The sequence below is a fragment of the Natator depressus genome, chromosome 2 (genome assembly GCF_965152275.1).
Source record: "Natator depressus isolate rNatDep1 chromosome 2, rNatDep2.hap1, whole genome shotgun sequence".
In the NCBI taxonomy this organism is placed as follows: Eukaryota; Metazoa; Chordata; order Testudines; family Cheloniidae; genus Natator; species Natator depressus.
Window position 1 is genome coordinate 131,264,857 of NC_134235.1, and position 22,351 is coordinate 131,287,207.

A 22,351-nucleotide genomic window follows, 5' to 3' on the forward strand; every position below is an offset into this window, starting at 1 on the left:
TGGAGGTCACATGCTGCCAATTTTCTTTCCCGTTCTGTACTGCCCTCTCTGATTCTTCAGCATGCTGTGCCTGCAGTACCAAACGCTGACTTCTATCCAGAAAGTCTTCATTTTTTCTGATGCAACGCAGGGTTGATACTTGGGTCTCTAGTCCTTTAACCTTCTCTTCCAATCTGGAGACCAGCTTGCACTTCATACAGATGAATTCACTTCTATCCTCTGGGATAAAGACAACATGGCACAGCCTGTGCAGGTCACAACAGCTGATCGCTCACTATCCATGTTGTCTTCCTTCTAAGAGCCTCTTCAGATGTTCTATTTACTGCTCACAGAATCCTGAAAGGCAAAAAACTCTGTGGGAACTCTCCCCAGGAGAACTCCCAGGCAAATGCCCTCTGTTTGCTTGTCCTGTATTGCCCTGGCTCAAAGTCTTCCCTCCAATCAACCACTCAAGGCCCACCTGGAACAAAGCACTCCCAATTCACACTTTTCAAAACAAACAAACACACAGTCAAACAGTCCCCGCAACTAGCTCCAGTCAAACAAATGGTCACAGCAGACAGACACTTGGATATTCACCCCACCAGCTCACAACACGGCCCCCCCTCAATGCAGCACTCACCTTAGCTCCTCTCAGATGGTCCACAGGCAAACTCCCTCTGTTTGCTTCTCCTCTGTTTGCAGTTCACTCAGTTCGCAACTGGCTGCTTTTTTATAAGGCTGCTGATTCGAAGCAGTTGCCCTGGCTCAAAGCCTTCCCTCCAATCAACCACTCAAGGCCAACCTGGAACAAAGCACTCCCAATTCACACTTTTCAAACAATCAATCACATGGTCAAACAGTCACACTTTTCAAACATAAAAAGAACTGATACGTTGCTCATAACTGGTCTGGGAAACATTCCCAAAAGTACAAAAGCCACAGACTGGAACTGTCATGTGAGTCAAAACCCTAACGTTTTGGGGTGTTCCCTACCCACCACTAAATTACAGAAGGGATTTCAATATTTCTCCATCAATCCCACTAAAGAATAGGACTCACATTTAACATCTGGGCCATTGGAGGAAGCACAGTCTATTAAAGAAGGCACTGGATTGGGAATCAGAAGCCGTTGGTTGTATTCCTGGCTCTGCCATAGACCGGCTATGTAACTTGGGCAAGCCATTTCAGCCCAGATTTTTAAATGCAATGTTACTGTAGTCGTGTTGGTCCCAGGATATTAGAGAGACAAGGTGGGTGAGGTAACATCTTTTATTGGACCAACTTCTGTTGGTGAGAGAGACAAGCTTTCAAGCTTACACCTAGCTCTTCTTCAGATCCTGAAGAACTCTGTGTAAGCTCGAAAGCTTGTCTCTCTCACCAACGGAAGCTGGTCCAATAAAAGATATTACCTCATCCATCTTGTCTCAGATTTTTAAAAGTACCTAGGCATTGCAATGCCTAACTGGCTTAGAAGCCTGCGTCTCATTGTAAATCAATTGGATTTAGGCACCTAAGTCAATTAGGCTTTGTCTACACTAGCACTTTTGTCGGCAAAACTTTTGTTGCACGGGGTGTGAAAAAACCACCCCGACCGACATAAGTTTCACCGACAAAAGCGCCTGTGTGGACAGCGCTATGTCGATGGGGGACGCTCTCCCACTGGCACAGCTACCATTGCTCATTGGGGGTGGTTTAATACTGCCGGCAGGAGAGCTCTCTCTGGTCAGCATAGAGCGGCTACACGGGAGACCTTACAGTGGCGCAGCTTCAGCGGTACAGTTGTGCTGTTGGAAGGTCTGTAGTGTAGACATAGGTGTTGTACCTTAGGTGTTGCAGTGCTGAGTGGAACCACACCTAAATACCTTTAAAAATTTGGGCCTTTACCACTCTGTACCTCTATTTTCCCTCCCTTTGCTTTATCTATTTAGACTAGGCATCTGAGGGCTAGGACAGTCTTTTATGATCTCTAATCAGACCTCTAGGCATGATTGCAATACAAATAACCCTAGAGGAGTATATTATTTACTATTCAACCAATGTCATAGCATCCACTACAAGTGCTATGAACAATGTCACCTAGAAAACCACACCCTATTTTCAGATTTGCTGTATGAAAGAAATAATGAAAACACCAGCCAAAGCAGCATGGGAAGAAAGAGACTTCTGCTTCAGATGTGGTTTTGGAGCCAGGCTGCTACTGTGACCTTGAAATAATGAATTCTCTGTGTTACAGTGTGTTCAGAGTTCAACCAGAACCTCAGTCAATCTCGCTCCACAGCCCAGCAGAGGCTGGAAGGTTGTGAAGATGATGTTTTCAGCTCTAGGGTTAGTAAAACTCACTGGCCTATTCAGTGGGTAGCATAGAAGAGGTTATAAATGGCCTCCCTGATAACAGTGCAATGTAAAATTCCCCCTGGAATGGGAATGAATGAAGCATGTCAAGCAACAGCCATCCTTGATAAGCAAGAGAAAAGTCTGTGAAGAAAGAACAGCTCCTATATGAAGAGACTGGTTTAAAAAAAAAAACCTCCTTGAACCACAGGTTAGTATCTGGGAAGCAGTCTACCCAGTGATAGAAGCAGCAAGAGGGGAGTAGGGGGCAGGGCTCCTGGGTTTTATTCCTTGCTTTGTTACTGATGTGTTGTGGTCTTCAGCAAGTCATTTAGCCTCCCTTTGTCTCAGTGTATCTGTTTGTAAATGTCTACCTCACAGGCATGTTATGAGGCTTAATGATTCTAAATCTTTTGGATAAGATGTTGTGTGTATCATCAATTCACCTATATCGACATGCCTAAAGTTTGAGGGTATGTAAGTCTAGTGATCAGCCCCTTGAATGGAAAAGAGGAATGGAATAATGGTTAACAGTCCTGGCAGTCAGGACATCCAACTTCTATGCCCAGTTACGCCGCCACACAGTTCTTATTTGGCGTTTGGAAATCAGTTACGTTTTCTGTACTTCCATTTGCCAATGGAATTTACCAATAACCAATAATTTACATGCTAAAAATAGATATAATTCTCACCTATCCCACAGGGGTGTTGTGACAGTCTGTATCCCCATGTCCATCTCTTTTTTCAAGACTATGATCAATTTTGTACAAACTATGCCTTGTAAGGTATCATCTGAAAACCCATGATTTACTGATCTTTATTGTCCTCATAAAATGTGTGGCAACATTGTACGTAAAGTTATAAGATTCTACTCTGTGATGTTACTAAGACATATCTGGGGAAGCAGCCACAAATCTGGGGAAGCAGCCACAAACCAGTTCTTCAGAGACAAAAGGCAAACTTTTGCCTCAGCCAGATGTCAACAAAATCAAATGGATTATCACCTGTTTAAGCTGCCATTCTTTGGCAGGAAAAAGGGTGTGAGCAAGAAATTGACATCCTGGCAAAGAAACAGCTGGCCGTTCCCATCCCCACTGACTTTCTGTCTCCTGAACCCCAGTTGGAGATGATTCTCAAAGAAGAGGAAAAGATATATGAATGGGCAATAGATGCCCCAAGATATTTCTCCCTTCATTTCTACTCATGGCATAGACAACACTTGAAGAACAAAGGAAGCATCACTGAAATGGGGAGGGATCCCAGCAGAAAGGAATTCAGTCAGTAAGACTGCTAGAACATGTGGTGAGAGAGACTTTTGCTTTGAATTTACTTAGCTTGTTAAGTTAGGTATTAGTTGTGTTTCACCTTGTCAAGGTTCCTTCCCCACTCTGAACTCTGGGGTACAGATGTGGGGACCTGCATGAAAACCTCCTAAGCTTACTTTCACCAGCTTAGGTTAAAACTTCCCCAAGGTAAAAACTATTTTACCCTTTGCCCTTGGACTTCCATTGCCACCACCAAACATTTATCTGGGTTTATTGGGGAAACGTTGTTTGGAAACGTCTTTCCCCCCAAAATCCTCCCAACCCTTGCACCTCACTTCCTGGGAAAGGTTTGGTAAAAATCCTCACCAATTTGCATAGGTGACCACAGACCCAAACCCTTGGATCTTAGAACAATGAAAAAAGCATTCAGTTCTTGAAAAGAAACATTTTAATAGAAGAAACAGTAAAAAGAATCACCTCTGTAAAATCAGGATGGTAAATGCCTTACAGGGTAATTAGATTCAAAACATAGAGAATCCCTCTAGGCAAAATCTTAAGTTACAAAAAGACACACAGACAGGAATATTCATTCTATTCAGCACAACTTAATTTCTCAGCCATTTAAAGAAATCATAATCTAACGCATATCTAGCTAGATTACTTACTAAGTTCTAAGACTCCATTCCTGTTCTGTCCCCGGCAAAAGCATCACACAGACAGACACAGACCCTTTGTTTTTTTCCGTCCTCCCAGCTTTTGAAAGTATCTTGTCTCCTCATTGGTCATTTTGGTCAGGTGCCAGCGAGGTTATCCTAGCTTCTTAACCTTTTACAGGTGAAAGGGTTTTTCCTCTGGCCAGGAGGGATTTTAAAGGTGATTACCCTTCCCTTTATATTTATGACACACCTTTTATTTCTTTGTAACCAATTCTGACTTTTATGCGTCATTACTTGTAGTCACTTAAAATCTACCTTTCTGTAGTTAATAATTTTGTTTTATTGTTTTAACTAAACCAGTGTGCTAGGATTGAAGTGTTTGGGAAACTATTTAAGATAATGGGATTTGTGGATATCATTTTCTATTAATAAAATGACAGACTTAACATGAGCTTGGGTTTCCAGGAGAGGGCTGGGCAGTACAAGACACACATTTCTCAGAGAAAGTCTGGGACTGGGAATTTGCTGGTGTTACTCTGTAGTGTAATTCAAGAGTGGCTGGTCATAGCACTCATACAGTGTAAGTGGGAATAATTTACATGCTGGAGGCTGTGTGTGAGCAGACCAGGAGTGGTTGTTGTCACAGTGAAGCAGTGTAAAAGGCACCCAGGTTGGAGAATTGAGGGGACACAGCTGTTCAACAGTCCAGATTGTACCCTGGGTAATGTCACAGGTGCTGTAAGGCTTAATTCTTTACTGTGTGTTAGATTGGAGGATAGAGTCTGCTACAGGAGAGCAGTATGGGAAAAGGGAAAGAATCACCCCTAGAACTGGGAGTAGAGGCTCCCTAAAGATTAAGGAGCATAATATTTTTAAATAGTTACTAAACTTTCCTTTCCCATCCTTCATTAGTTTTCTTAGCTAATGGAGGCATTTTAGGTTTGTTTCATCCTTCCACCCCAGCTAATGGTGTAGCCATGTCTTGATCATAAATAACCAACATCAGACTATGCACAAAGGAAAAAACCAGCATCCAGTTTTCTGTTTAAAATACAGAGTATTTCTATAGTATAGTATAGTATTTCTGCAATTTCCTTCTTTCTTTCTTTCTTTTTTTTTGCACAGCCTATGCCATAGCAGACTAATGATTTGACAGCCACAGAACTACAAGAGATCTAAGCTTTCAATGACATACTATTCTATATAGAGAGCCTGTAGGCTCTTCATGACCTCCTTTCTCAACCTCTAACACCCACAATGAATTGTTTGGGTTAATTAGATCATTAGCATTGATTTTATTTTTTTTTCTTCCTGGGTTACTTGTGTCTCCTTATTCTCATGTCAATAGTAATGATATCTTACTACACATAGATATAGTTAAATACACACTTACGAGAGAAACAAAGGCTGAAAAATTACATAATTCTAACGACCATCACCATCTGCTCAAAAGATCAATTAATATTGTGTGGCTAGATTCTCCTGGCTTCAGTTTCACCAGAAACAAGTCTTTCAGCCTTGGCTACAGGGTCCCTGGTATCAAAAGCTGATCTGTTAAAAATGAATAATGATTCGATGAAAAACGCTGCAGAGACAAAGGGTTATGTAGGCCACACACTCCCCTTAACTATTCAAAGCATCCATTAAAATAGCTTTGTTTGTTGTTAAAAGATTTCCACCAGGAATTAAAACGCACTCTATAATTTTTGTTTATATTTCAGAAATGCCTGGGCTCTTTTGACTCAAAGCTCTCTAGGTTTTTCTCTTCTCCAAGGGGAAATAAGAGCTCTAGACTAATGCTGGGCAGAGGTGACAATTTCGGAAGAAAAGTTGACTGGGACCAGGAGTTAGATGTTAGATTCAGGTAAGCAGCAGCCATCAGTTTCTCAGCTTCACCATCTGCTTTTTAAATTAATTCCCATTGTAGAAAGTTAAAAGGGCACAGAGTCCCCATTATTTAAGATAAGTGGTATTTTAAATATGTTGGGCCTGTGCACTGACAGGGAGCCATTAGCCACGAGGACACAGAGAGAGAGAAAGAGAGAGAGAGACAAACAGACAAGCAGGCAAAATTTGTCTTTTTCCCTCCGATACATAATGGAAAATACATGCCTTACATTAAACAAAGTTGCTGTTTTGTCCACCTTATGGAGAAAGAGTCTTTAAAATCTGATTAATTTCCCAAGTAGCATGTTTGCTTTATTTGGATTTAAGAGAGCAAAGGGTTTTTTATTTTACAGCTTCGGCTCCCCCGAACAATTACAGACACGATAGGGTACAATCAATCTCAACTAAAGAAAAAACAGCAACAGCTCTACAGAGTATAATAACTAAATAAGCCATGCAGTAATATCAAGTAATATTTCCTGCCTTCTTTAATAACCACCACCAAGTGATATCCTCCCCGCCCCCACCTTTGTGCACACCCCATTCCAAGCAGCTTTAAAAAGATGATCCCTGTAGCATGCCCTGTCAGTCAACAAGCTCTGGTATTGTGGGCCAATGAGAGTGCAAGGAGTGCACTTCTGAAAAAAGGGATCCTTAAGGAGAGCTCTCCATCACCAGTTCCTTTATGTCAAGGGAGTTTCTCCAGTTTAGGCACCTCCATAGACCTCAGCTGTGGCAGTTTGCCATCAGGAAAAAGGCAGTCTCTCAAACTGGGCTTAGTGCTAAAAATCTTCAGTGAAATTATTGCCTACATAATAAGTGTGGGATTGGACACCACCACCACACACACATACACCCGTCATGGGTCAAAACCAGCTTGTTTTACTCTCGGGAAGTCCCAATGATTTCTATAGGATTGCTCACATGATGAGGAGGAGAATTTGGCCTTTTAAGGTACTACTCCACTATTAGGTTCCATTCTTGCTTTCATGAGCATGGTATACATTTAAGGGAATCTCATTTTAACTTTTGTAATTAGCCTGAACAAATGCTGTTTGGACAGGTCATAAAGTTCTACCACTTTTAGTATACATTTCCTATTTCTGCCTACCATTTAGACTAGAAATATTCCACATGACAAGTTCCAGTCCTTGCATCTTTATAGATTAAGAATTGTCAAGAAAAACCAGGGGGAAGAGTCATTTTACAGAGTTGGGTTTTTTTAGAGCTCCTTTGCTTGGAGCCATTTAGTTTTATGACAGCCTTATCAAGGGACATGCAGATGAATCCTGGCCTTTTTAGCATAACTTTCCTCTCAAATTTATATCTTCGTTCTTTTAATAATTTAGACAAACCATGGGAATTAGACAATCATTCTAGACAAATATTTATACACATTTAATTTAAAAGGTCTTCCCCATTCATATCAGAAGCTTCATTTTAAAGTGAAATTATATTTAGGGTTTGAGTAGCTCAAGCCAGATGTCACATCAGCTTTCTCTACACAAGAGTCAGCCTTTAGTGGCCAGCATCCAGCAAAACTGTATCAATGCAGATCCCACGTGTTGTGAAGGAAAGCTACAATTTGCACCAGTTGATCTTCCCATGGCGTCAAGCAGGTGCAAATTCAACTGGTGCAAGTCTCAGTTCTTTATCAATGCTTGGGGTTCACTCCAGTGCAGTTATATCAGATGCTGGCCATCAGTGGAAGAATCAAGGCCAATCCCAAGCATAGACAAGGTATTCATTGGATTGTAGTCATCTTAGTTGAGCTATAGTTCTAGTCAAACATTATGGTATGAGGAGATGGTCATTGGCCATTTTCTGATTGAGACAGGACATGAGGCTCATCCTGTGACCCTTATTCAAACAACTAGCCTTCCAGTTGAGCTACTCAGATGAACAAGGGCTGCAGAATCAGGCCCAGAGGGAAAGAGCCTGGGTAGAAGTAAAAGTTACATGCAAGCAGTATTTCATGAAATAATTGACGGAATATCAGTAAATATAGGTACTTTTTGAGTACCTGTATATATTTCTCTTCTTATTATTTATATTTTTATTAATTTTTACAAAACCAGTAAATATACCAAAATACCAGATTCATCCAGAGGTGAAAGTATGGCGTACTATGGGCTCGTGGCTCCAGCAATATTGGGGGCCTGGGCTCCACCAATGTTTGGGGCTGGGTCTCCCCCCGGTCCCACCTGCTGCCCCCCCACACCTCCCCGAGTGTCCCCTGCCCCCCCCCTTGCTGCCCCCATGCGCTTCCCTGGGTCCAGGAGCAGAGCGTCCCTGTCTTTCCCCTGCAGCTCCATGCTGCCTCCCTGCATCAACTGCCGCGGCAGGGTCCTAGTGCCCCCCATCCACCAGTGGCAGGGCAGGCTGCCCTTCCCCTGCCCTTCCCCCTCAGACCCTTTCATTTTCCGGCAGGACCCTCCACCAGTACAGCCACCTCCCCTGCCCGCAGTCACCGCTCCTGCCAAATGCTTGGCAAGGGGCAGCCCCATCCCCCACCCCCAGTGAGGCTACAGTGAGGGGCAGCAGCAGGGGACAAGGTGCACATGTGATGGCAGCCCTCCCTCCCTGACACCCACCACAGGGGAGGCGAGGGAGATTCCGGGACCTGAGAGGGGCCCTAGGAGCACGTGCAGTGACAGTGGTGGGGGTGAGTGTGCTGCCGGGGGGAGGGGGGGAGAGCGGGCCCCCTCCCCCAGAGCTCACTGCTGCTGGCAGAGAAAGGGCTGGGGGGAGTCCTCCTCTCTGGCTCCAGTCCCGGGGCAGCCTGCCTGTGCCCCAAATTCATCCCCAGCCCTGCCCCACCCCAGAGCCCATACCCCCAGCCAGAGCCCTCATCCCCCCACACTCCAACCCTCTGCCCTAGCCCTGAGCTTCTCCAACACCCCAAACCCCTCATCTCCAGCCCCAGCCAGAGCCCTCATCCCCCCTGCACCCTAACCCTCTGCCTCAGCCCTGAGCCTCCTCCCACACCACAAACCCCTCATCCCCAGCCACACCCCAAACCCATCCCCAGCCTCACCCCACAGCTCTCACCACTGCACCCCCTCCCATCCCCAAACTCCCTCCCAGAGCCTGCACCCCTCCTACACCCCAATCTCCTGCCCCAGCCCAGGGCCTGCACCCCAGACCTCCTCCCTCACCCAAACTTCCTCCCAGAGCCTTGGGCAGGTGGGGGGTGGAGTTTGGGGGGGGCAGAGTTTGGGCACCACCAAAATTTCTACAAACCTGCCACCCCTGCTGACAAGAGCCGGTGCGCCGTACCGGGGCGGACCGGCTTCCCCAGGCGGCAATTTAAAGGGCCTCTGCAGCTCCCAGCCCTTTAAATTGCCGCCAGAGCCCTGCTGCCGGAGCCTGGGGTAGGGGCGGCGGTACTCAGGTGGCTATTTAAAGGACCCAGGGCTCCTGCCACCGCTACTGCCCTAGGCCCTTTAAATCACCACCGTATCCTCGCTGCCACTACCCCAGGGCTCTGGGGACAATTTAAAGGGCCTGGGGCGGTAGAGGCAGTGGGAGCCCCGGGCCCTTTAAATAGCCCCTGGAGCCTGCCAGAGTCCTGGCAGGGCTCCGATGGCTCTTTAAAGGGTCCAGGGCTCCCGCTGCCTCTACCACCCCGGCCCTTTAAATAGCCGACGGAGCTCTGCCACCGCTACCCCAGTGCTCCGGGAGCAGGGCTCCGGGGACGATTTAAAGGGTCCTGCAGGGTAGAGGTCCTGCTGCTGGACCCCCAGGGCTCGGTCGGCAATTTAAAGGACCTGGGACTCTGCTGCGGTAGCGGCAGCTAGAGCCCTGGGCCCTCTATATCGCCCTCTTTAAAACGCCCCCGAGCCCCAGGGCTCCCAACCACCTCTGCAGCTGGGAGCTCAGGGGGTGATTTAAAGGGCCTGGGGCTCCCAGCTGCTGCTACCATAGCCCTAACCCCGGGCCTTTAAATCCAGATTTAAAGGGCCCGGAGATGTAAAGGCCCTGCCTTCCAGTAGAGGAAGCCCGGGAGCCCAAGGGCCAGACAGGACGGTCCCACAGGCTGGAAGTGGCCCGTGGGCCGTAGTTTGCCCACCTTTGCTCTAGGAAGCCTTTAAAACCTTCATCAGAGGTCTTGTCATCTTATGCCACCTTTAAAAAGAAGTGGAGAGGCCAAAGAATTTATACCCTTGCAAAGGAAATGAAGGCCTTGGATGCAGACTATGCTTTTGCCCCCTCCACAGAGAAACTCAGAACTCTCATCAATCCAAGACATGAAATCAAGAAACTTCTGTCCCAAAAGGCTGTCTGCTTTACTCTGTTTGAAGCAAAACTACTGGGAATCTGGAGAAAGAGCAGGCAAACTATTGGTTTACAGACTTAAGCACAAGGCTAACAGAAATAGGATTGCTGCTATTAATGATAGTCTCAATAAATTATACACAACACAGTCAGATATTAATAGAAAATTTCAAGAGTTTTCTTCAAAACTATATTTAGCTGAAGAGGGAATTAGTACAGATGCCCTAGGTAACTTTTTAGTGGATTGTCTCTACCACAGATCTCTGATTCTCAGAAGGAAGTTTTAGATGCTCCTTTAGAAATCATGAAACTGACTCGGGCTATAAAAGAAATGAAGGTCATAAAGACACCTGGTGCAGACAGGTTTCCAACTGAATATTACAAAAAAGTTCTCTGAAACTTTGACACCTAGATTATTGAATATGTTCAATGAGCAAACTCTCCCACCTACTCTGAGAGACTGTAATTTCAGTTATTCCTATACCTGGGAAATACCTTGGACTACGTAGGAATTACAGGTCAATTCCCTTGGTCAGTTGTGAAGCTAAGATTTTAGCTAAAGCTCTTGCTGTAGAATAGGATAAAGTTCTCTTACACGCTATGCATATAAATCAGGCAGGCTTACTTTGAAACAGACATGGTTCAGATAATTTGCATTAACTGATTGATATTATTGCTACTTGAAGAGATTCTAAAGAACCCTTAGCTGCCATTTGTTCAGATATCAAAAAGGTTTTTGACTGTATAGCCTGGGACTATTTTTTACATGTGTTAGCGAAATTTGGATTTGGTAACCAATTTATTGTCTGGATTAGCTTTTATCCTCTAACCTGGCTTCCAGGGTAGTTACCAATAATATTAATTCTGCCCCATTTCCATTGCAGAGAGGTAAGAGGCAGGGTTGGCCCCGTTCTCTTCTTCTGTTTGATTTAGCTCTAGAACCTTTAGCCATTGCCACTGGAGTAAATCAACATATTCCTGGCTAAGGGTGGGGGATAACAGAGGTCAGAATTATGCTCCATGCAGACAATGCTCTTGTAGTTATTTGTATCTAAGCCCAAGATTACCATTCATAACCTTCTAACCACTATTAATAAGTCTGGACTCTTCTCAGGATATAAAATTAACTGAGGTACATCAGAAATCTTAGGCATTAACAAATATGCCTACAAAGGCCTTTTCTCAAATTGGGACTTTCAGTGGCAATTCTCTTATATGAAATATTTAGAAGTACTGATTCCCCAAAATTTTCAGGACATCCATAAGATAAATATAGAACTAATTATTGCCCAAGTGCTTAACATCTGGGGAGAGGAAGTTCGTTAATTCTCAGTTTGTGGGGTAAAATTAATATACTGAAAATGAATGTCCTTCCCAGAATTTTGTATGTCCTCAGGAGTCTCTCTATTTCTATATCCTCAAACTTATTTTAGGAAATTCAGTAATATTTTCAGAAAGTTTCTTTGGGGCTCAGGTAAGGCTGACTCTGTACAAATTACAGCTCTCTCTATCACTGGAAGGATTTTGTTTTCCCAACTTGGAAAATTATCATATCTCCTTTTTGTTATGACAGATGTCTTTGTGGCTATTAGATATAATCATATAGACTCAGACTGAATGAGAATTGGTATACCATCTCCCCTTTCAGGCATTGTAGGATCAAATTTATTATAGATTTGATAGCTCTAGAGCTCCCACAATAATGGCTGTGAGGCAAGCTTCGTCAAAGTTATGTTTCCATCCATTCTTCCACGTAGAGGCAGTCCTATGGAGCAAGTCTATCCTTAAAATTGGTGGCAAATCCTTGATGTGGAGGGAGAGAATGATCAGAGAAATGATCACTGTGTCGCAGCTAATTGACAATGAGAAATTAAAACCATTTGTAGCTCTCCAGCAACAATTTGGCTTACCCTGCTCTGGAGCATGGTAATAGCTCCAGTTAAAACATTACTTGCAGATCTGCTTGGACTGGATGCATTGGGCACTCCAGAACTTTTATTATTTTAGAGGCAACCTTCTGTATTTACTGGGCCAGCGGTATCCTTTTCTGATTTTCTGGATCAAAAATCTCTGCCAAAGATTGATAATTTGTGCGTTGCTTGGAATAGAAATTTGGATACACAACTATCTCTAACCCAATGGAATACAATTGTATCTAATGCTAAAAAAAGCAACTATAGATTTGAGACTACAGGTTATTCACCAGAAGACACTTTTTTGAATATACTGGTCTCCACATGGGCTAATGGTAATGGGCCTCTGTGATGGAGTATGCAAACCCCACACTGGGCAACAAAGGGTTAAGGAGCTGCTCTGAGCTCAGTGAGGCTCATCCTGCCACACCTGCAAAAGATGCACAGACTGGAGGAGGAGTTAAAAGGGAGCAGAACAGCTCATTTGTAGACAGACCAGGGAAAAGAAAGGACCTATGCCTTGCTACTCCTGAGAAAAGGGATGAGGGAAGGCAGGATCTCTCCCTTAACCACTGCCTGAAGGTCTCTCCCTGAGGGAAGGGAGGACCTACTTCTGTTATATCCAGAGAGGGATGCATTTCCCCCCTCTGACCTATGGACTCAGTTTATTTATGCTGATTTCTTGTGGTTTTTTTATGGATTACCCCAGAAGGGGAGAGCCTGAGAAGTGACCTGGCCAGAGGACCAAGACATGAGAGAAGGTATCCACTGCCCCAAGAGGGAGGGAGCTACCATGCAATGCTCAGCCATGGAGAGACACCAAGGACTGAGCTGACCCCCTTCACAGCCTCCTGTTACAGACTGCAAACTTTGGACAATAGCAGGTGGTAGGAAGTGGCCCAGGGCGGGCAGTGTTAAGGTGCTCCTGGGTGTCAGACCCTTGTGTAGACCTCACAGGGCCCTGCACTGGAGCCTGGTGGAGTGGGAGGGCCCCGCTCTGCATATGAAAGGGCCTAAGCCCACACCATGAGTGAAGACCATCACGGTCTCATAAATGCTGACTGCTGTTGGAAATTTGATACCTTTGGTGCTACATTGGTGAGGCCTCATCTGGAGTACTGTATCCAGTTTTGGGCCCCACACTACAAGAAGGATGTGGATAAATTGGAGAGAGTCCAGCGAAGGGCAACAAAAATGATGAGGGGTCTGGAACACATGACTTATGAGGAGAGGCTGAGGGAACTGGGATTGTTTAGTCTGCAGAAGAGAAGAATGAGGGGGAATTTGATAGCTGCTTTCAACTACCTGAGAGGTGGTTCCAGAGAGGATGGTTCTAGACTATTCTCAGTGGTAGAAGAGGACAGGACAAGGAGTAATGGTCTCAAGTTGCAGTGGGGGAGGTTTAGGTTGGATATTAGGAAAAACTTTTCACTAGGAGGGTGGTGAAACACTGGAATGCGTTACCTAGGGAGGTGGTAGAATCTCCTTCCTTAGAAGTTTTTAAGGTCAGGCTTGACAAAGCCCTGGCTGGGATGATTTAATTGGGGATTGGTCCTGCTTTGAGCAGGGGGTTGGACTAGATGACCTCCTGAGGTCCCTTCCAACCCTGTTATTCTATAATTCTATACATTAGCTCATACGTTTTGGGTATGCCCCTTTGTCCAGAATATCTGGTATGAAATGGGTCAAAAGACCAGTTTGATATTGGATGCTAAGTTGGAGCCATCCCACTTCAATTTCATTCTTAGATATATTTCTGGTACCTGGAAATTACCTGGTAACAAGGACATGTGGTTCCAAAGTGCAGCTTTGGTTGCTAAAAAATTCATCTTGCAAAAATGGAAAAGTCGATCCCCACCAAACATTGATTAGGGGTGGGGGGTCCCAGGAGGGGGTAGTCAGGGGACAAGGAGCGGGGGGGTTGGATGGGTCGGGGGTTCTGAGGGGGGCAGTCAGGGGGCGGGAAGTGGGAGGGGATGGATGGGGGCGGGGGCCAGGCTGTTTAGGGAGGCACAGCTTTCCCTACCCGACCCTCCATACAATTTTGCAACCCCGATGTGGCCCTTGGGCCAAAAAGTTTTCCCACCTCGTCCTATAGTATGGCAATTGATGAAGCACTGAGGGCATTTATTTTTTAAAAAGTTCTAACTCCTGCTGGATAGGGTTAACAAATGATGTATCAAAAGGAGAGGTGTTTATTCTCCACATTTTAGTTGAGAGTACATCCCCTGGGGGCCTAAAAGACATAGGTATAGGAGCATAGTCAGTGACAGAATTGATCAAGTCTTGTGACGCTAAGGGTATGTCTACACTATGAAATTAGGTTGATCTTATAGAAGTCGACTTTTTGAAATCAGTTTTATACAGTTGATTGCGTATGTCCACACTAAGCGCATTAAGTCGGTGCAGTGCATCCTCACTACCGTGGCTAGCATTAACTTATGGAGCGGTTCACTGTGCTTAGCTATCCCACAGTTCCTGCAGTCTCCGCCGCCCATTGGAATTCTGGGTTAAGCTCCCAATGCCTGATGGGGCAAAAACATTGTCGTGAGTGGTTTTGGATACATGTCGTCAGTCGCCCCTCCCTCCGTGAAAGCAACGGCAGATGATCATTTCGTGCCTTTTTTCCATGCAGATGCCATATCACGGCAAGCATGGAGCCCGCTCAGCTCACCTCACCATCACCGCTGCTGTTGTGTCCTGGGTGCTGCTGTCAGCAGACGGTGCATTAGGACTGCTAACCATTGTCATTCACTGCTTCTGCTGCAACTCTGCTCTCCAGTGATGAGCTCGGGGATCTGTTCTGGTCCTCCTGGGTGCTGTACGACTGCTAACTATCGTCATCCACCGTTTCTGCTGCAACTCTGCTCTCCTGCAGACGCCATACTACGGCAAGCATGGAGCCCGCTCAGCTCACCGTCACCACTGTTGTTGTGAGCATTGTAAACACCTCATGCATTATCCTGGAGTATATGCAGAACCGGGCTAAGAGATGCCAGCACGAGATGGATTTTGATGAGGACATGGACACAGACATTTCTGAAAGCATGGGCTTTGGCAATTGGGATATCATGGAGGCAGTGGGGCTGGTTGATACAGTGGAACGCTGATTCTGGGCCCAGCAAACAAGCACAGACTGGTGGGACCACATAGTGTTGCGGGTATGGGATGATTCACAGTGGCTGCGAAACTTTTGCATGTGTAAGGCCACTTTCCTGGAACTCTGTGAGTTGCTTCCCCCCACCCTGAAGCACAGGAATACCAAGACGAGAGCTGCCCTGACAGTTGAGAAGCAAGTGGCGATAGCCCTGTGGAAGCTTACAATGCCTGACTGCTACCGGTCAGTCGGGAATCAGTTTGGAGTGAGCAAGTCTACTGTGGGGGCTGCTGCGATCCAAGTAGCCAGTGCAATCATTGATGTTCTGTTACAAGGGTAGTGACTCTGGGAAATGTGCAGGTCATACTGGATGGCTTTGCTACAGTGGGGTTCCCTAACTGTGGTGGGGCGATAGATGGAACGCATATCCCCATCTTGGCACTGGATCACCTTGCCATCCAGTACATAAACCACAAAGGGTACTTCTCAATGGTGCTGCAAGCACTGGTGGATCACAAGGGACGTTTCACCGACGTCAGCGTGGGATGGCCGGGAAAGGTGCATGATGCTAACATATTTAGGAACTCCAGACTGTTCGAGCAGCTGCAAGAAGGGACTTACTTCCTAGACTAGAAAATTACCATTGGGAATGTTGACATGCCAATAGTTATCCTTGGGGACCCAGCCTACCCCTTTGTCCCATGGCTCATGTACCCTGGACAGTAGTAAGGAGCAGTTCAACTATAGGCTGAGCAAGTGCAGAATGGTGGTAGAATGTTCCTTTGGATGTTTAAAAGCTCACTGGCGCTGTTTGCTGGCTAGGTCAGACCTCAGTGCAACCAACATTCCCATTGTTATTGCTGCTTGCTGTGTGCTCCATAATACCTGTGAGAGTAAGGGGGAGACATTTATGGTGGGGTGGGAGGTTAAGGAAAATCGCCTGGCATCCGATTTTGAGCAGCCAGACACTAGGGTGATTAGAAGAGCACAGCATGGTGCGCTGTGCATCAGAGAGGCTTTGAAAACCAGTTTCATGACTGGCCAGGCTTCGGTGTGACAGTTGTGTGTGTTTCTCCTTGATGCAAACCCACCCCCTTTGTTGATTTTAGTTCCCTGTAAGCCAACCACCCTCCTCTGATTTTACAGAGATGATTTTTACCTTTCTTTTTTTTTTTAATAAAATCCTTCTTTTAAGAACCTGACTGATTTTTCCATTGTTCCAAGATCCAGGGGTTTGCCTCTTTGATGATTTTGTAACAAATTGGTTAGGATATAATTATCAAGCCTTCCCCAGGAAAGGGGGTGTGTATGGCTTGGGGGGATATTTTGTGGGAAGACATCTCCAAGTGGTCTCTTTCCCTGTTCTTTGTTTAAAACGCTTGGTGGTGGCAGCATACTGTTCAAAGACAAGGCAAAGTTTGTACCTTGGGGAAGTTTTTAACCTAAGCTGGTAAGAATAAGCTTAGGGGGTCTTTCATGCAGGTCCCCACATCTGTACCCTAGAGTTCAGAAGAAACTCTGAATTTGGGGAAGAAACCCTGACAGCCTCCATGCATTAAGCTGTACCCTATCAGTGTGGGAGGACTGCATGAGCTCGGAAAACATGTCATCGCGACTGCATTTTTTTCGCCTTCTAATCTGCGATAACCTCAGGGATGGAGATATTAGGGGGAGCATAGAAACATTTGCACCTGGGGGTAGATAAAAAGGAAGAGTAAAATTGGGTTGGCTTCTTACACCTTCATAACATGTGGGAATGTTTTCAAACTGCAGCACCCCCCTTTCCCAGAGCAAGCAATGGGTTGGGTTTCACATTTAAAAGGAGGGGCTGCAGTATTCGGGTAGATGTGCAGCACACACCTACCTCCACCCCACCACATGGCTATTCTCCTGGATGATCCCTTCACCCCTCCTCCCCACCGTGTGGCTATTCTCTGGGATGATCCCTTTTAGCCAAGTGCAAACAGCCCCGCATGAATGGGGTCCTTTTACTGTTCCCTTACAAAAATTCCCCTATTTCAACCAGGTGACTGTGAACACTATTGCTTTTAAACCCCGTACTGTAGTTACAAATGTGCGCTCACTAGAGGTGCCTTCTCAGGGTCGGGGATTCTGCCTTGGGAGGGTATTGGCTCCAGGGTGATGAAAAGGTCCTGGCTGCCAGGGAGAACAGATTCACTGCTTGTCTGCTGCGCATTCTCCTCCTCTTCATCCTCCTCCTCTTCCTCAACCACAAAATCCTCCTCCGTGTGGTGGGAGACTCCCCCCTTGCAGGTGTCCACAGACAGTGGTGAGGTAGTGGTAGGGTCCCCCCTAGAATGCCATGCAGCTGATCACATATGGGGCTCTGACCCGGAGTGACCATTTGCCTCCTTTGTCTTTTGGTAGGCTTGCCTCAGCTCCTTAACTTTCATGCGGCACTGCTGTGTGTCCCTGGGTGTAGCCTCTGTCCAACATGCCCTGTGAGATTTTGGCAAATATATTTGCATTTCTTCTTTTGGATCGGAGTTCAGCCTGCACAGATTCTTCTCCCCATACAACAATCAGATCATGCTGGAGCTCGTTTGTGATTCTGGGACTGCATGGTCACCTGTGCTGCTGAGTTCGCCACGCTGACCAAACAGGAAATGAAATTCAAAAGTTCCTGGGGCTTTTCCTGTGTACCTGGCTAGTGCATCGGAGTTGAAAGTGCTGTCCAGAGCGGTCACAATGGAGCACTCTGGAATAGCTCCCGGAGGCCAATACCATCAATTTGCATCCCCACTACTCCAAATTCGACCCAGCAAGGTCGATTTTAGGGCTACTCCCCTCGTCGGGGAGGAGTACAGAAGTTGATTTTAAGAGCCCTTTAGGTTGATAGAACGGGGTTGGTTGTGTGGACACAGTCATTTTTAAATCGACCTAAGGAGGCTAAATTCGACCTAACCCCATAGTGCAGATCAGGCCTAAGAAATAGTCTAATCCTGAATATGTTGCGTGAGCTGAAAAAACTGGAAAAACCCCCTGGCTATAGCTTTACCCAATTTCCATACATTGTCTAAGTCTAAATCAGTCATCTATGTAATGAAGTACCTGACAAGTATTAATGTTTTTATATGGCGATGGAAAAGATTTATCAAGGACTGAGTTACAATCATTAAAATCTCCAGCTATTATAATAGAATGACAGCCCATATCATTTACACTCAAACAAATTATGAAAAAAATTGGGATGTTTCTGGTTTGGCCCAATGAGATTGAAAAAGATGATTACAGAATTGCCAGTTTCAGCCTTGAGGACAGTAAATTTGCCCTCTCTCTGACCTTGGGCTCAGAATTTTAATATTCTACTTTTTACATGTTAGCATAGCAACATCCCTCACTTTAAAGTTAAAGCAGCTAGAAATTGAGAGGCATACCCAATCTGGATTCATTTACAAGCTTCAAGTTCTGTCAGATGTATCACCTAGAGATGGCAATATCAGTATTCTCTTTTTTAAGCACTGAGTATATTTTTTCTTTTAATAGAGTTATTATAACACTTTCTATTCCAGGAGACATATTGAATTATTGAAGCTGTCATTGTTAAAATATACCAGATAAAATATAAAGTCATTTTGTGAATAAATGAGAAATTGCAGATATTCCTGAACAGCATACAGTTCTTGCATATCTAAACAGAAAGAGTTATATAATCCAGAGGCAGGATGTCACTTCCCAGTACATATTCTACAGGAGTGGGAAGGAAATTCCCAGAATGGAAGGGTAATAGGACAGGGATGGGGGTGGGAGGCAGAAAGAGGAATTAAATAAGTGAAAAAATAAAATGGAAAAAATACTGGAGAGAGAAATACACATTAGTACCATACAATTAAAAGAAGTACCTGTTTAAACAGTACAAAAATACTCACTGACACCCAATGGGGGCAGCTGGATCAGGTGAAATCTGGAGATCCTCACAGCCTCTTGGACCCCAAATACTACAATTATAGTAATTATCTATTACCAATAGAGGATACATAAGGAAGCACCATCTAATAAAGCAATGATATATAGATATATCAGTCACATGATTAGTAATTGTGTGTATGTGTATGTATGTATATGTGTGTGTATATATACACACATATACATTACAAATTATATGTGTGATGCTGGCAAATCAGATGCCAGTTTTTGCCCAGGCTGCAGGCATTAGTTAAGAACTTACAAATTCATAGCTGGAGACCAGATCAGATCACCTGTATGTTAGTTTTTCTCAAAATATATATTAGTTTTGTAACCCTTCTGCCCGTCAGACTTGTCAGCAACAAGGGCCGGGTTCAATATCTAGGGGATCCATTCCAATAACACAATGCAAACTGGCCCGAGCCCCCACCCAGTGACCTGGGACAAATATATACCATCCCCGCTGGGCGCCTCCAAGAGGCAATACTTCCCCTCTCGCAAGCACATAGTCTGAGTGTAGCAAAAAGCCTTTTAATAACAGAGAGAAACAATGTGGCATTATGTTGGGGAAACACCACCAACAGGATTCATAACACAACCCATGAGCAAAAAAAAAACCCACCCCAAGCAATTGGGGCATGCCCTTTCCCTTTGGTTCTTGAGTCCAGCAACCCCAAATTACCCAAAGTCCCAAAAGTCCAATGACCCAAAAGTCTCTGTCCCTGGTCAGGGCAGCCCCAGAGTTCGAAAGTTTATCTGCAGAGCTTTACCTCCCAACCTGGGTGGAGATGGGGGACGGGGAGAGAGAGAGAGAGGTAAGGGGCACCTTACATGATCTGAAGCTGACCACCCCACAGCTCCACAGGCCTTCGCTCCGCTCCGCCAGCCGCCCCACAAACAGCTCCCACCGTCCCACGAACTGTTCCGCGGCCCACAAGCAGCTCTCGCCGTCCTATGAACTGCTCCACCAGCCGTCCCGCAAACTGCTCCACAATATATCTTCAGGCTCCCCCACTACTTAACACAACGCTCAGTGATTTCAGCTCTTAGGTGAATTCAGCTTGTAGTAGAGGAGCCTCAGTGCTGGTGCACCATTAGCCCAAAGTGACCTCAGCAGCCTGTAACTAGACTCCTAATGGAATCAACATTAGCTCTGATATTCCACAGTGGAGAGAGAAGGAAGTACAATTAGCATGTAAGGCCCTCACCAAGGGGCCCATACCACCAAGTATTAATACTTGTCCCCAGCCTCTCTCAATTCACAGAGTTTTGGAACCCATGACCCTTGCCTAGCGAGTGGTGCTTAGTTGATGGCGAGTCCCTCCATCATAACAAAAGGCCAAGTACAGTTCCAAGCACAGTTCCCATAATCAGGGTAATAATTCATTCTTCCTGCCCCAATAACAGAGACACTGGGGATCCCACAGCAGCCAAAGTGACCATTTGGGCAGCTATGGGCTCATGCTAGGCGGGGTGGGTGTGCCTATGCAAATGAGATCAGCCCCTGAAGTTCTTTTCCACAACTTGCCACACCTCACCACCAGATGTCAGGGTGGAGCTCATCCTGACTCTGCTTACAGTTTTATAAGAATGTATTTAGTTTTTAAACTCTATGAAATGCTTATAGGGTACTCTATGCATTAATCTCACTTGTAATGTTGGTATTCCATGCTATAAGAAAATACATAAGTTTTGCTTTATAACTTTGAAAAAGTTTGCTCAGAACTTGTGAACCAAGGCACTGGAATCATGTCTCTTCCTCCCCTCCCCCCACCAGAAGGACTATCAAAATCAGATGGGCCATCAAGGAGCATTGGTTAATGTTCCTATTGCACCTTGGAAATGCTACATGCAAGGAAGCTCCTCCTATGGACTTGGAAGCTGAATTAAGGAAATAAAACAAAGTCACAGGAAAATTTTCCATCTCTTCACTGTTTGAACTCTGACAGGGCTACTGACACCAAACTGAAGTCAGAGATCCCCTGGGTCCACCATGAACAAAACTTTGAATTGACAGAACACTACAACACTACCACTCTTAGTATGTAGCTGATAATTCATTTGTGGGTACATGTTTGCTTGCTTTAACATGTAAATAACTCTCTTATTCCTTTTTCTTAGTTAATAAATCTTTAGATAGTTTATTACAGGATTGGCTACAGGTGTTGTCTTTGGTGTAAAATCTGGGGTACCAATTGATCTGGGGTAAGTGGTCTCTTGGGATTGGAAGCAACCTGAATATTGTGTGATTTTTGGTGTAAGTGACCATTTATCACTGAGTCTGGTTTGTCTGGTTGTCAAGATAGACTGGAGAGCCTAAGGGGACTATCTGTGACTCATCGTGATAGTGATCCAGGAGTTCACATTTTTTACTGGCTTTGTGAAATCTAATTATAGAACATACCACCAGCTTGGGGTATCTGCCCTGTTTTTGATAGTCTGCCCTGAGGTAGACACTCACAGTCATGAGTCACTCCAGACAGCATTATAATATGGCTGATTTTACCTTGATGCTCCTTTCCCACGTAGTTAAGGCAACAGGAAATAAATTAATAATAACCCTTTATTCTTTCAACCCCAGTGAGAGAGAGAGAAAAGAAAAAGAACTAACATATCAAAATCAGCTAGCACCCATTAACTTGAAGTTCATCTAAATAGCTGAATTTTTCATGTTAGGCTGGGGCGGGGGAGCAGGTTTGTAGCTCCCATGTTAAGAACAGCAAATTATGTTCAGAGAAGCACTAAGTTAAAAAGTAGATCAAGGAAAGTATGTAGTATTATTTTTCCTTAGATCAAGATATTACTTGATAAGTAGATAAGTAAAAAGACAGGGTGAAGAATGCTAAGCCAAGGCACATAAAGACTCCTAAAGCCACTTAGAACTAGGTATCAGCCTCTGTATTTATCACCTAGTGTAAGGAGTACAGCCCAATGAGACATGAAAAGTTTGTCCAGACTCAGTAGTTTCTGAACAGTTTCCTCCCTTCAGATGTTAAAATACTTGAAGTCTTCGAC

The 22,351-nt window shown here is 45.0% G+C and overlaps 1 long non-coding RNA gene across 1 annotated transcript; it reads left to right on the forward strand.

Annotated features, from left to right (window-relative positions):
- The first annotated feature begins 2,823 nt into the window (after window positions 1-2,823).
- LOC141982704 (uncharacterized) lies at window positions 2,824-21,353 on the forward strand. Its single transcript, XR_012638187.1, has 3 exons — window positions 2,824-3,615; window positions 5,956-6,098; window positions 14,777-21,353. It is a non-coding gene; the product is annotated as an uncharacterized LOC141982704 (long non-coding RNA).
- Window positions 21,354-22,351: the final 998 nt, after the last annotated feature.